The sequence below is a fragment of the Agrilus planipennis genome, unplaced genomic scaffold (assembly GCF_000699045.2).
Source record: "Agrilus planipennis isolate EAB-ADULT unplaced genomic scaffold, Apla_2.0 scaffold66, whole genome shotgun sequence".
Taxonomy (NCBI): domain Eukaryota; kingdom Metazoa; phylum Arthropoda; class Insecta; order Coleoptera; family Buprestidae; genus Agrilus; species Agrilus planipennis.
In genome coordinates this window covers 531,722-545,901 of record NW_020438868.1, presented here as the reverse complement: position 1 = coordinate 545,901, position 14,180 = coordinate 531,722, and the positions used below count along the sequence as shown (strand labels likewise).

At 36.2% G+C, this 14,180-nt stretch overlaps 1 long non-coding RNA gene across 1 annotated transcript in view; it reads left to right on the top strand.

Moving 5' to 3' along the window:
- Positions 1–14,180, top strand: part of LOC108734716 — a 169,422-nt gene that overhangs the window by 110,146 nt on the left and 45,096 nt on the right. Inside the window, exon 4 of the long non-coding RNA XR_001937426.1 lies at positions 6,594–6,635. This is a non-coding gene — a long non-coding RNA (uncharacterized LOC108734716). The remainder of the gene's footprint in view (positions 1–6,593; positions 6,636–14,180) is intronic.

Genomic DNA, 14,180 nt, shown 5'->3' with positions numbered 1-14,180 from the left:
AGCAAAGACCAAAAATTTTATGAGCGTGGAATTATGCTACTACCAGAAAGATGGCAAAAGGTGTTGGACCAGAACGGTCAATATATAATTTAATAAAGTATTTGTTTATTATACGAAAACTGTCTTTCATTTCCACAAAAAAAAAAACGAAATGACTTTCCGAACAACCCTATACAATGCCGACAAATTCGTCAAACAAAAGCGATCTATTTCTATAGCGGTCACGTACTTTTGTCAATAGACTACAACAGTCGGCATTCTGGTAAATTTATTATTATGCTACTTCAGTTGTTGGTTTATTAGCCTAAAAGGTCTTTGACAAGTCGTCTTCACAATAGTGAAGATCCCAGGGGGTTGTAAATACTCTCTTCGTTATTTGCTTTTATGAACTTATTACAAAAGGTTTTAATATTTGGAAGCAAATATTCTGGTATGAAGCGGTCAAACATCATATAATCGTAAATCTCATTTAAAAATTACTATTAAGGGTTGTACTATACCTGACTCGAAGTAACTGTTATAATATATGCAGATTTCAATACGTAATGGAGATATGGTTGTACCTCAGCCTTTATAGTATAACCAATTTTAAACGTTATGTGGATATTTGGGTTTATTTTCCACTTTAGTTAGTTATTCCTAGTATTACAATTAAATAGAACCATTTGAAAATACACCACATTTTAATTAGGAGCGTGCATACGTTAATTTTAAAAACTATTTGTAAATTCTATAATTATCGAAAGCATACGTGGAGATCACTGGATCAAATTGACTAAAAATAATTTTTGATCAAATTCTGGATCAAAATAGGATTAATAAAAAATATTAATGGTTCTATACTTACAATTAAAATTATTATTAGTTGATTTCGCTCAGGGCCTCAAAGTAATTAAAAAACAGATTACAGATAATCTTTTACTTAGTTGATAATGCTAAAATATTTTGGTATTATATAGGTGGATGTTTTTATTTATGTATGTTCTTTTATGTTTTCACTGATAACGTGGCAATTATAAGTAATTTATTGATATGGTTTCAGTTTAATTTATTAATTGTAAATCTACCGCAATACATATTTTTTTAGGATTTTGTACAGAAAAAAGTGACGATTTTTGTCGGAATTATGAAAAGTATTTTTCATGTAACATTTAACGTACTGAAACAAAAACAATTATAATTTATAGCACAGTCAGTACGTAATATAAAATGCTAGCAATAATAAATGATTTCATCGGGTTTTGAATCACATTTTAACTTGTATATGTAACTACATACGACATGTACGTATGTGTTTGTGTTGTGTGGCGTATATAAAAAGTTTAAAGCAAAATGTATAAACGTGGAATGTGATGATGTGCATCACATGAAAGTAAATTGATCGTAACATATGTCGATTTATACGCTAATAAAAATATAAAACCGAATGCTAAAAACGTAAGCACATAAAATTATAAATAACGTTATTTCTGAGATGTTTTAGTACTTTTTTATTATTATACAATGTACTCAACGACGTGTGAAGATTTTAATTTACGGCATATTTTTCCTTGAAGAAAACAGGTAAAGAATGCGTTAATAACTTTAATAACTGAGCCATTTGCGAGAGAGATTGCTTATAATAACATATTACGAAGGACTTGGCTAGTTATCGCTATATTATAATCATTAAATTATAATTTCCATCAATTAGTGTTTATGTTAATTTTGTTAAATTACACACGAGCAAGCGTGCAATTAATTACAAAGAAAAATCATTATACCTATATTTATTAAAAAAAAAAAACAAATAAATCCTAGTTCAGACAGCTTTGCAGATAAGAAAATTTCATCACGCAAAATGTTTAATTAACTGTTTAATTCTTCAGGAACAAGAGAATCTAGAAGTAAATATTTTCATAAATTAATTTATAGCTAGTGTACTAATTACAAATTGTAATGATTAAGACGTAAGGTCCGTACTGAGGCCGACCAATATAATAGTTAAATATTTTTCTTTTAAAAAACAATAAATGTTATTATGTTCTCAACATCCACGTTGAGAACAAGGTATCTCCTAATTAAAAATTAATTATTAACTTATTATTTAATTCTAAACAATAGTATAAAGTAGAGTCATAAAAAATGAGTAGGTATCTAATTGCCTTCTGTCTTGAGATTTCCTGAAGGAGAAGAATGTAAATATAGCAGGGATGATTTTATAATTAATATATAATTTTTAAGAGATTAGAACGGAATAATTTGTCCCACGTTATAATTAATAAAATAATTTGCATTTTACATTAGATATTAGAACTTATGCCTAAATTAATTAGTACATTAAATAAAATAATTCCAAGTGGTCTATATTCTGTCGAAACTGCCAGACGCGGATCGCGATTTAGATCTTTTTAGATCTCATCAGCGCGTCGCAGGCAGAACACAGACCAACTTTTACCTGCTGTCTTAACAGTGCGTTTTAGAAAATACTACAAATGGCGCGGTAAACGCCATCTGTAGCACGATGCTACGTTTAAGGATTACGTATGCTCCAACAACTAAGTTTAATTAGTACATTTTTTATCTACCAACAAATTATCAACTAAAGGGTTTATTATTAGTAATATACCTACATACATATAGCTCATGTTGTTAATTTTTATGACTTATTACTAGCCCTAGCATAAACGTACGCACACTAATTAATTATTTTATGATTATTACTCAAATTATTATTTATAATTTTAATTTTCGCTGGTAGTTGGACGACTAAATTCTTTTTGAGCGAACAGAAAAACGGCGTTGTTTTGACGTCTATCAAATGTTATGTCAGGTGTCGTGTCCGGATCGTGTTTTGGCCGTCAGAAATTGTGTTTGATTTTTAATTAAGGCCCATTTGGCTGACGAACGTTTCTATTAAAGGTTCTGTACTTATTTCACGGTCCAAAATTTCGATTTCACGGCCTAGCCAACTAACGACACCAATATTCCCACTTGCCGGTGTCGGAGGTGGCGTTGTTGGCGGCGACGACGACGTCGATTGTCGGAGTCGCGCGGAGGGCGCGTCCACTTGTTGATGAATAGGACGCCGCCGTCGCCGATGGCGTGATTAGAAACGGGGGCGAAGACCTGGTTTGCGGACCCGCCGTCTTTGATCTTGGAATATACCTCGTCACTCTGCATTGTTGTTTATTAATTCGGTGGTAAGTTTGCTTTGTTGACGATGTCACGGACATCGAAATGTGTTAGATCCGGCGTTCACGGATGCGGAACAAAAATGAACTAACCGACGACGTGCTTGCTGTAAAGTAATTGGTTTCGTCGACTTTTTAATAAGAAATTTTGCTTCGTCTTGCTTCGAATTACGTTACATCATAAGTTTCATTGCCGAAAGGAGCTCGAAATGATCAGCCGGATAACATGATCATCATCTTGTCAAATTGATTTCGGTTCTATCAGTTCCGGTTTACGCAATGATCTGGGACAAATTGATTTTCTATCAATAAAGAACTGGGCATGATGTTGATTTTAAAGGAACAAAAATTTTGAAAGTTTATGATAATAAACTACAAAGATTTAGATAACGTGTACGTAAGAATATGAGCTATATCTTGTAACAACAAAATACTGTGTGATAAGGGCAATTTCACCGGATAGCCGGGTGACCAGCATTAGCTGTGTCAGATTCCCGGTAAAACCACTACGGTTATTGGTTCATGTCTTTGTTCTGGGGTTTTCCATTAAATACCACCCTCAGCAACGTCCCTAGTCGTTTAAACACTAAACCAATGAAATTTTAATTTCTGGTTGGCGAATTTTCTGCGAGAGGGTTGAATTGAAACCGTTGAAACTAACCTTTAATGTATAATAATAATGTTAATATAAACATTAAAAGTCTGCAAGTTAACAAAATCATACTAGTAAGTAATTGTTAATTAAAACCAGATATATCAGGGATGGCGAACCAATAGCACGCGTGCCATTAGTGGCACGCGACACATTATTTTGGGCACGTCACTAATATCAATCATAAAGTCTAGTCAATATGGAAGAAGAAATTATAACCGTTCGGTCATGCTGATGTATTCTTGTTCATAAGAAAAAGGAAACATAAGAACTAAATCGAAATAATTTGTCATCATAAAGTCGTCAGTCCTAAGACTGGCTGGACGCGCACCTCCACTCTTTCCTATCCTGAACTAATCTTCGCATTTCCTTAAAACTAGAACAACCCACATCCTTAACTATTTGCAGACAGTAATCTAATCTAGATCTACCTTTACCTCTCCTAACTTCCGTTTCCGCTTATAATATGTCTCTTTTGACTAGACCTTAATGCCTGAGAAGGTGTTCTACCAACCTGTCTCGTCTATTTCTTACTGACTTCCCTAGAGTCCTCTGTTCTATGTCTATGTAACATCAAATTGTGAACGCTTCCAACCTTTTCTTTCCCGTAGCGTCCACTGATCCAACCGGATCCTACAAAAACTGCCGGATCCGCACGATACCGGATCCAAACGGGGCACCCAACCCATCTCTACATTTCCATCTCCATCATTCAGGTTGTGCATATTCGTGACAGTAGATGTATATGTCTGTTATTTACAGTTAAACGTATAGTTATTATGTTTACATGATGATTAACATCAAGGAAATGCATCATTTCCGTTTGTTGGCCCTTATTTATGCTTGTCCCTGTCTCTGCATAATGACCGCTTATAGACTGCTGGAGAATTCATATACAGGGGCACACTAATTCCCCACCCCGTTAATAAATGTTGTCAAAGCAATAATATTTTACCTCCAATAGTAGGAAAATAGGACAATGTATCTGTTCTGATAATAGAATTGAAAGGGTTGAATTTGTGCCGAATAGGAACGAGAAATGAATTGCTCGGAGTAAATGGTATGCGACCGAGATCAGTTGTAATTATTGCGGATAACCTTTCAGCAGATAGACCATTAATCAGCCGCTCTAATTAGACTAACACGAACATTATATATTTTTATGTGACAGTTTGGCGGAAATAAAACAAGTTTAGGTTTGTAAGCGATAATCATTAGGTCAGACGAATGTCAGTCGCCATTAATATTGTTCTTTGCCGTTTCTGACAGCCGACAACGCACATCCTCCCCGCACATGGTCAATTTTGCTCTTCTTCTTATGTTAGTTTGTTATTATTAGCAATACTAATTATTTCGAGCAGTCTGCTAAAAGACCAGTGAACCCAATTCAACAAGGCCAAAGTTAAAAACCCGTAGGAACTGCATTTAAATAAGAAAATCTACCTGAATGGACACGTAATAATTAAAGAGGAAATTGTAAAACTGAGGACTCATTAATAGGTACTATAATCTATAATATACAGTAGTCCAAATTGTGACATTTCTTATAGCAACGAAAATTGACTTATACATGTTTTAGAAGGATTAAAGCGAAGTAAGGAGCAGTATATTGCTGTCTGCGAATATTTAGTAGTGGTTGTAGTATGTATTTTGTTGTTTGACCAGGGTTTACGAAGATATCTCCTTGTCAAATTGAATCTTCATCCAAATCGACTAAATAAGGAATAGTAAGTTCTTGGTCTTCAATTTATCGAATCATCAGCTATGGATTACGATTTCTAACTTAGTAGTTCTCATTAGCACTACTTTCTTTTAAGCGATAAAGACATTTAGTTACTAGATACCACCTCCACTCTTTCCTATCCTGAGCTAATCTTTGCATTTCCCTAAAACTAGAACATCCCACATCCTTAAGTATTTGTGAACAGTGGTCTAATCTGGATCTATTTCTACTCTTCTTAACTCCTGTTTCTGCTTCTAACGTATTTATAACTAGCCCTTGATGTATGAGAAGGTGTCCTACCAGTAACCTATCTCGCCTATTTCTTTATGGAAAGGCCACAACATGAAATTGGATTAATTTTGAATATACTGCAACCCCTTTTTGTTAATTTCTTCACTCTTTGGATATCCCAAGTGTCTGTAATCGTTGTTTTTACTTTTTACATGGTAATAGTCTGAGCCTAATCAATGCCCCTATAATTGGACTGTTTCAAGATGTTCTAAGGATGAACCAGAACTGATACATTGAAGCAGTCGAATTCATATATATATATTAGATTTTCGATGTTTATGGACGGCACTGTTTCGATTTCATAACTCGACAGTGCATGGGGATTTGAACGCGCGTTTTTAATTTATAAGGCACTATATCAAGTTCTATGGCCCCTTCCCAGACACCGAATGGGCCCGCGTGGCCATTTATCAAAACGGCTTTAATGGAAACATATATAACGCGCCACGGATACACATTCACGTGGATTAAATCGTAAATAATCCGAAAAAAATCGTAAGAAAATATTGCTGACGGCAGACAAATGTCCTGCCAAACTGTCTTTACCCAATTTATAGACGCGCATTGGACCATGCAACTGTTTTCATCTCTACACGCATATTTATTTGAGAATTTATTTAAATTGAACTGGTTTTAAGCAACACATCTGAAGAAAACATTAATTTTTATAAATAAGTATTACAACAGTATTGATATGATATAATTTATATTTAATGATGTCTCCCTAATAAAAATATTAATTTCCTTGTTTCAGCATTCCCAAATCGATGGTTCCCAAAATCGTCAAAAGGTCGTGGTAAGTGAATTTATATTTACTTTTGTGTACCTACATTTGTAGAAAACATAAACGTAAGCAGTCTATTATGGGTAGTTTAGAATAATATGGACATGGACCTTCCTGGAGCTCCAGGAGACTAGAAAGTGACGGGCAGCGTTAAGTGGAGTTTTGTCGCCACGTAGTCATGTCATTTCTAAATTACCTCTATATGTTGTAAGGTAGAGCAGGCCAATTTATTATTCAGGGATATATGTCATATATCCTCAATTTAAATCAGGATCCGTAGGATGCAGTGGTTTGGGGTGCGTCCCCCTTACGGGGTGCGAGATTATTGATAAGTTGGCACGTAACTGGTACCAAAAAATGTCAAATCTGTGCCGAGAAGACAAGCGCTTGGATCATTGTGGTGAATATTTTTATGAAATTAGATCGTTACGAAAACTAAGAGGGGCGTATCAACTTATTTTATAAAAAAAAAAAGGTAGAGAGGGAATAAAATGATTGAAAACCACCATGGCAATCGTAACTAATCTCTTCTCACAAAGCACATTACGTATGGTAACGTATTCCATCATAACCTTACCCAACTTAAACTCCTCGTATATAGCAATTTATCTTTGGAGCGAAGTATTTCATCCCCTCTGCATAATACTCCGTATATCCCAATGAAATACTTATACGTACAAATCTGTCAAGTGCTTCTACATGAAATTACTTTGTCAGAAATTATCTGTATTTGTGATCAGTAGGTCATATAAGGCCCTGCGCATATTGAACCCATTCCGCGCCGAGCACAGTCCCAACTGTTTTTTCAGGTGGGCAATTCTGTGTTGCAAACACAGTTTTTGTAGGTCGTGGGTCGAACCAAACGGTTCTTCCATCGGTAACTTAAACTCTCCATGACTCTCTCATTTTCGTAAATATGCATTTACTTTATTTTTCTTTCTTTGTCAATTGTTTCAATTTTTGTCCGTTCAGATTCAGATTCAGATCATCGAGAAGTACTGTTCGTTTCAGAAAGTTAGAGATATGCCCCTTCCCTTTGTTAGGATGCGCCGTAGCATAATTCCAAATTCAATCATATTTGTCAGCGGAGCTCATTTCTCCAGTCTCCACCGATCATCGAGCGAGAACTAGACAAAAGTGTACAGTGCCATTTGCAAAATTATTTAAACTGCCTCGTTAAAATTTAAGAATGTGCTTTATTTAAAAGCATATTTAGTTTAAATAATAATAAGTGAATTAACTTAACGCTCTATACACCTGTAAAACTTTTGCTTTGTTTTCTATTGTTAATTTATGTACATTTTTGTTTTAAGAAATTGCTAAGCATTTTCGTCTAGTACTGTACATTTCTAGCCGATCTCCTAAGACCGCCCATCGAGAGCTCTGCTCGTTCAACTATTTCTGTCTTGCTTACGCCTAGTGTGTATTCTTTCTATCTTGGCGCAGATTTCTTCAAGGTCACAATTCTAATAAATTGAAATGGACTGTAGTTGCTGTTTCGCTATCATTCTAAAAATAATTGGATCTGAGCGGTATTCAATTTGCGCTACCTAAGCAAAACGTGTGCCAGGGCTGGCTGGGTCTTGACCAAATATGGGCTATGTAGTTGAAATCATTAGATCAGGCAACCCTGTACGGTAACAATAAAAAAAAATCGTTCTATGGTAGTTTTAGTTTGCCGTCACGCAACATAAGTCACGCCATGGCATAGCAACATTGGTAGGTGTATTAGCACCTGTACGGTAAAATTAATGACCGCAGCTCACTACCGCTAAAAACGTCTTTAATTATAATGCCCAACGAGGCAGCAGGCTCTAATGGCGCTGTGGAATTTACGTTTTAAGTTAATTATACCTACCAACCACGACAACAAATTAATATGGGTGTCTTATGGGGGCACCTCTTATTTACGACACCATTGAGACGTAAAACTGTCTTGATTTAATGTATGTCCTTATCAATACCGAATTCTTAAGCGTTTAATCAGTTTCGTTGTTTTTCTGAGAAAATATATGTATGTTTGTTGTTAAAGTTGCCTGAAATGCTGGAATCCAATGCTTCTTTCTTCTTTATCAAATTTTTACCATTTGTGTTTCTCTTCCTTTTGGATTTCTTTGCACAGATTTCTACTTCCACTAGATTTGTGCTCATCTTTAAAATACTAATATGATAAAGCATTGATTTCGTCCTCTTAGGGGTTTCTAGTGTTCATGAGTTCTTCCATCTACGAGGGCGGTTCAATGAGTACCCGTGTTAGAAATGAAGACACGTTTTTTTTTAAAATTTGTTTTTTTATTTTTCAACGTAGTCCCCTTTTAGAAAGATACACTTCTCCCAACGACCCTGCCATTTTTTTACCTCCAAAAAATAAGATTTGTCGAACTCTCCAAAATCCCCCCTGTCTCGGCGATGACTTCCTCGTTTGAGCTAAATTTCTTTCTCTCTCGTCATTTCTTCATGGTAGGGAACAAGACGAAGTCGCAGGAAGTCAAATCGAGTGAATACGGGGTGTGCGGCAGCAAATTCATAACGTAATTTATGCATTTTGGCGGCGACAACTCCTGATGAATGTGCCGGTGCGTTATCGTATTGAAAACGCACCTTCTTTTTCGTCAAATGCGTCCGTGTCTCCTTCAATTTTTGTCGAAGCGGTCCAATATTTCACTGTACTATTGTCCAGTGATCGTTCTTCCTTTTCCTAAAAAATCCGTAAAATGATTTCCTAGGTAACAACGTTTGCCAGGCTTCCTGATCGTTCCTATCAAAAACGGATCTTTGCCCACGTTTAAATTCGTTGAAGCAATATCTAACTGTAGTCATAGATGGCGAAATGTCTCCATAAACATCTCCTGGCATTTTTTCCCATCCAAAAACAAAAATCGAGTTACCAAACGATACTGCTCAGTCGAATGGCTGCCAAATTCAAAACTAACCTATCAATCAGTCTTCAAACACGGGTACTTATTGAACCGCCCTCGTATATTGAAAACCTCAATATTTCTGATTCTTGAGTGTTCCACCAACAGAAAGGGTTACAAATAAGGAAGTATTGGAAAAAGTAAGAAAATAAAAGGCGCTGTTGAAACTAAGGAAACGGAAAGATAAGATGTTAGGACACTTACTGAGGCATGAAGGACTAGATTAGATACATATTAGAAGCAAAAAAAAGAGCAAAACGAGGCAAAGGAATATCTAGATTAGATTACAAAAATCGCAAATAATAAATGTGGGATGCTAGTGGGAGGATTGCTTGCTGACGATAGACTGGCGACCTTCTGATGACGAGTTTTTTTATATTCTTGTCGTTCGTGTTTCCAGTTGGACGTCATAAAGCTTTATAACAAATTTTCTGATTGGTTAAATTATATTATCCAAAGTTAATTGTGTAGAGAATTGTTTTCATTTTCTGTTATTCGTTTCATCTGAATGTGGTTCTTAGAAAACGAAAAAATAAAATGTTTCTCCCTTGACAATAAGTCATGATGTAATGTAAAAATAAATAGGAACGTTCCCGTTTTTAGTGCATTTTCCAATATCGGAAGCAGATTTTCCCTCGTCTATTTCCGGTCGTTTTTCTAAATCACTTTTCAGTTCTTCGGCTGCTCCAAGTGGGACCCGGTTCATTTCGTTCGCCATTCACTTATTCGGGGATGCATTATAGATGGTTTACAACGGCGACTGTCTGAAATATAGATACGCTTTATGCTGAACACTTCCCTAGAATTTATGGTCGCAATATATTTATATGGAAGGCAATTTTGCCGGGGAGCTTTTCCCTAATACTCTGACGGGGCAATAGTTTGCGCCGATAATAGAAACATATTACCCTCTTACGACTTCAACGACTCGTAGCCATTATTGTAAGGCTGGTTTATGGTGTTAATGCGCTACTGTTACAGCTGCCGTGAGTTATGACGCTTTAGCCCTAAAACGCTAGAAGTTTCGACCCGTAACGAAAAAGCAGTTTTTATACAATTTGTTTTTAATTTAATTTACCATTAAGTAATCAATCAAAATCAAATCAAGGTCATTCTGGCTTTACGGGTAACAATAGAGAAAACGATAGGAAAATGGAGTGCGTACATGGGATTTGTAGATTTAGAAAAAGCTTTTGGTAATGTTAAATGGGACAAGATGTTCAATATACCTAAAGATGTAGGGATGAATTACAAAGATGGAAGAGTGATACTTAGTTTGTATATAGAGCAACAGGCAGTTATAGAGCTGGGGTTGCAACGTAGAGAAGTAAATATTAGGAAGACTGTCACACTACTTTTTAATCTATACATCGAAGATGCGATCAACATCATTAAAGACAGTATAACTGTAGGGATAGATAAACAGGGACAAAAGATTAGTATGCTTAGATTTGCAAATGATCTAGCGGTATTAGCATCTAGCAAGGAGGAGTTAGAGATAGGAAAGCAGAACTGTATTAAAAAAAATATATTAAAACAAAAATACTGGTATACAAAAGAAGAAAAAGTAGGGAAAGAGCGAATATAATGATAGGAGACGAAAAATTAGAAAAAGTGGTCGATTTTAGGTATCTAGGAAGTCAGATAAGTCAGGACGGAAGGAATAGTAGGGATACAAAGCAAAGGATAGCACAGGGTCCAGTCGCCTTCAATAAAACGAACTCACTTCTATTTAAAAATTCGAAAAAGGTTGTTAAAGATGTGAAAAGGTTAGAAGCGTTTCGAAATGTGGCGTTACGGGCGAATGATGAAGATACCGTGGATAGAGAAGGTTAGAAATGAAAGAGGTATTAGAAAGAATAGGAGAACAGAGGACTCCTTGGAAGTCAATAAGAAATAGGCGAGATAGGTTAGTAGGACACCTTCTCAGGCATGAAGGTCTAGTCAGAGACATATTAGAGGCAGAAGAAACAAGAGTTAGGAGGAGTAGAGGTAGACCTAGATTATATTCCTGTTCGCAAATACTTAAGGATGTGGGATGTTCTAGTTTTAAGAAAATGCGAAAATTAGCTCAGGATATGAAAGAGTGGAGTCTTAGGACTGACGACCTTATGACGATGATAGGTATTACTTTTCGTCTGGTTGTTTAAATTTCAAACCAACACAGTAGGTACCATAACCGTTGTTGTTTTGATGTACTGATTTTAAAGAACAGATAAAGTGTAAACGCGTTATGTTTGTCCAAATTGTTTGCATCATTCAGTAAACCTCTTACTAATTTGTAAAGTTGATGATGGGACTATTAGCAGGTTCCAGTTAAACAGTTTATTTAAGTTAATTGTTACAATCTCGCATTCGGCTTGGATACGGATCATTTTAGATCCTGTATCTGACTAGACACTCCATTTTCCGTCTTTTACGGTCGGGAATTAGCATACCGCTAACCATGTATGTAAATTAAACGGTCTCATCGTTTTGGCGCCGTACCTCCTCTAATTTAAACGTTATACGGGGCGTACAAAAAGAATATTTAAAAAGCAGAGCATGAAATAGAACGTCAGGCTTTTTGTGAGGTCGTAGACCACCAACATTTCAATACTTTTTAATTCCATTTAATGGAAATAATCGGAAAGAAATTGGTTGTCTAATTATCTCTTTGAAAAATACCGTTACATTCTACGAAGAAGATGAATGGCTTTTGATGTTATTGTTTATTACATTTCTCATAAAAGTGGGGCATGCTACTACTTATTTGACTGGTTTAGACCATATAATAGAGCTCAATCAGGCAAACGGAAATAGGTTAACTATGGAACCTGCGCGATAAGATCCGGGGCTAAATAAATGTAAGGTACAAGGGCGACTTCATTTGTACCTTTTTATTTATTTCTCCCAAAGGACGCGTTATCGTTACGTCGTCGCTCCCGTTTCCTGTGTTAGTCAACAGCACATCATGATACAATCATAGAACTTAAAAAAATGGATGAATCGTTTGCACTGCGGATTCGATGCTTTCATATTTCAGAGTCATTTGCGTTCAAATCATTTCATGGTAGGTACTGCAGTTTAACATGTTTATGGGTTCAACAAACACAAATAGCTCAAAACCCCAACACCAAAACACGACACTGTAGTTGTCCGAAGCACTTTTCGGTAAAAAAGTTACCTTCTTGACTAAAGTGTCGTGTTTTGGCCACCAACCACCGAAGTTTTTCCAATCTTCATATATTTATGGGTGACTATTAAGTGCAGAAATTATACGTTGCATTGAATAAGGTTACGTATTGCCATTGTCCTTCTGTTGTAGTGTAAAGCTTGGATTCATTGCGCCGATGAAGAACCCAAGGTCAAGGTTCATGTCATTCTAAGTAACCTTCAGGCACCTCTTATAAAAAAATCAGAGAAGTACATATTTTATGCGTTGATTCCCAACTGGAACTTATAAGGGCGCATGCCCCATTTACAGTGCGCGCCTCATGTGGCCAATGAGGGGCATGCTGATATAGGGATTTCCCCATAGATTCCTCATGAAAATTCCACCAAAGAAGTGATGATACTAAAATGAGGATCGCCTTACGGATTTTTGATATGGGTCTTTAGGGGCAAACCTAGCACATGTATAAACTTACAATTAAATCTACCTTATGGGAAAGAATAGGGAAACAGAGGACTCTATGGAAGTCAATAAGGAATAGGTGAGATAGGTTAGTAGGACACCTTCTCAGGCATGAAGGTCTAGTCGGAAGAGACATATTAGAGGCAGAAACGGAAGCTAGGAGGGGTAGAGGTAGACCTAGATTATATTACTGTTCACAAATAGTTAAGGATATGGGTTGTTCTAGTTTTAGGGAAACGCGAAGATTATCTCAGGATAGGAAAGAGTGGAGGTGCGTGTCCAACCAGTCTTAGGACTGACGACCTTATGGTGATGATGAGGGCTTGTTGAGATAAATCCGTTTAAAAATACTCTCGGTAAAATGAAAAAACTGATAAAAAATGGTAACAATCTCCTTGCCCGATTATGTCGTCGTTTCAATGAAATCTTTTACATTCGCAACGAACCAACAAGTGTACTTTCTACCTGTACCCCCCTAAAAATTCTAATAGGGTTGCATTGAGAAATAGTGTTTGGTTTTTCGTTTTGGTTTTGTCTGTCTAAAGCTCTAAACTAACCAATTTTGGAATCCTTTTTTATTCTGGGTTCAATGGTAACGTAATACCACACTACGCCGCGCCGGTCGTACAGAAGCCAGCCGTCGTCGTAGATTAATGGTGCGCGGTGTACCTTTTCGGGCAACTGAATATCTCCGACATAAATCAGCAGCAAATGTGAGTCGCTTAATCATTTGTTGTTCGCGTCATTTATTTTCCGCCAGAATCTACACGTATACGTGTATCCGTTGTACAAAACGGGACGTATCGTGAACCTGGGCGCAAACTCTGTTCGGTTTTTGCGCGCCATATTAATAAAATGGTCCCATGACAGGACTACACATTATTCTCCTTCCAAACGATTAGCTCGATCTCGATAAGACCATTAAAATTATCTTTATTCATTCTCTTATTTATTACTATTAAAGGATAATTAAGGATCACCTCAAACATTGGAAGAAGTAGAAACATTTGGGATTTATTTTCC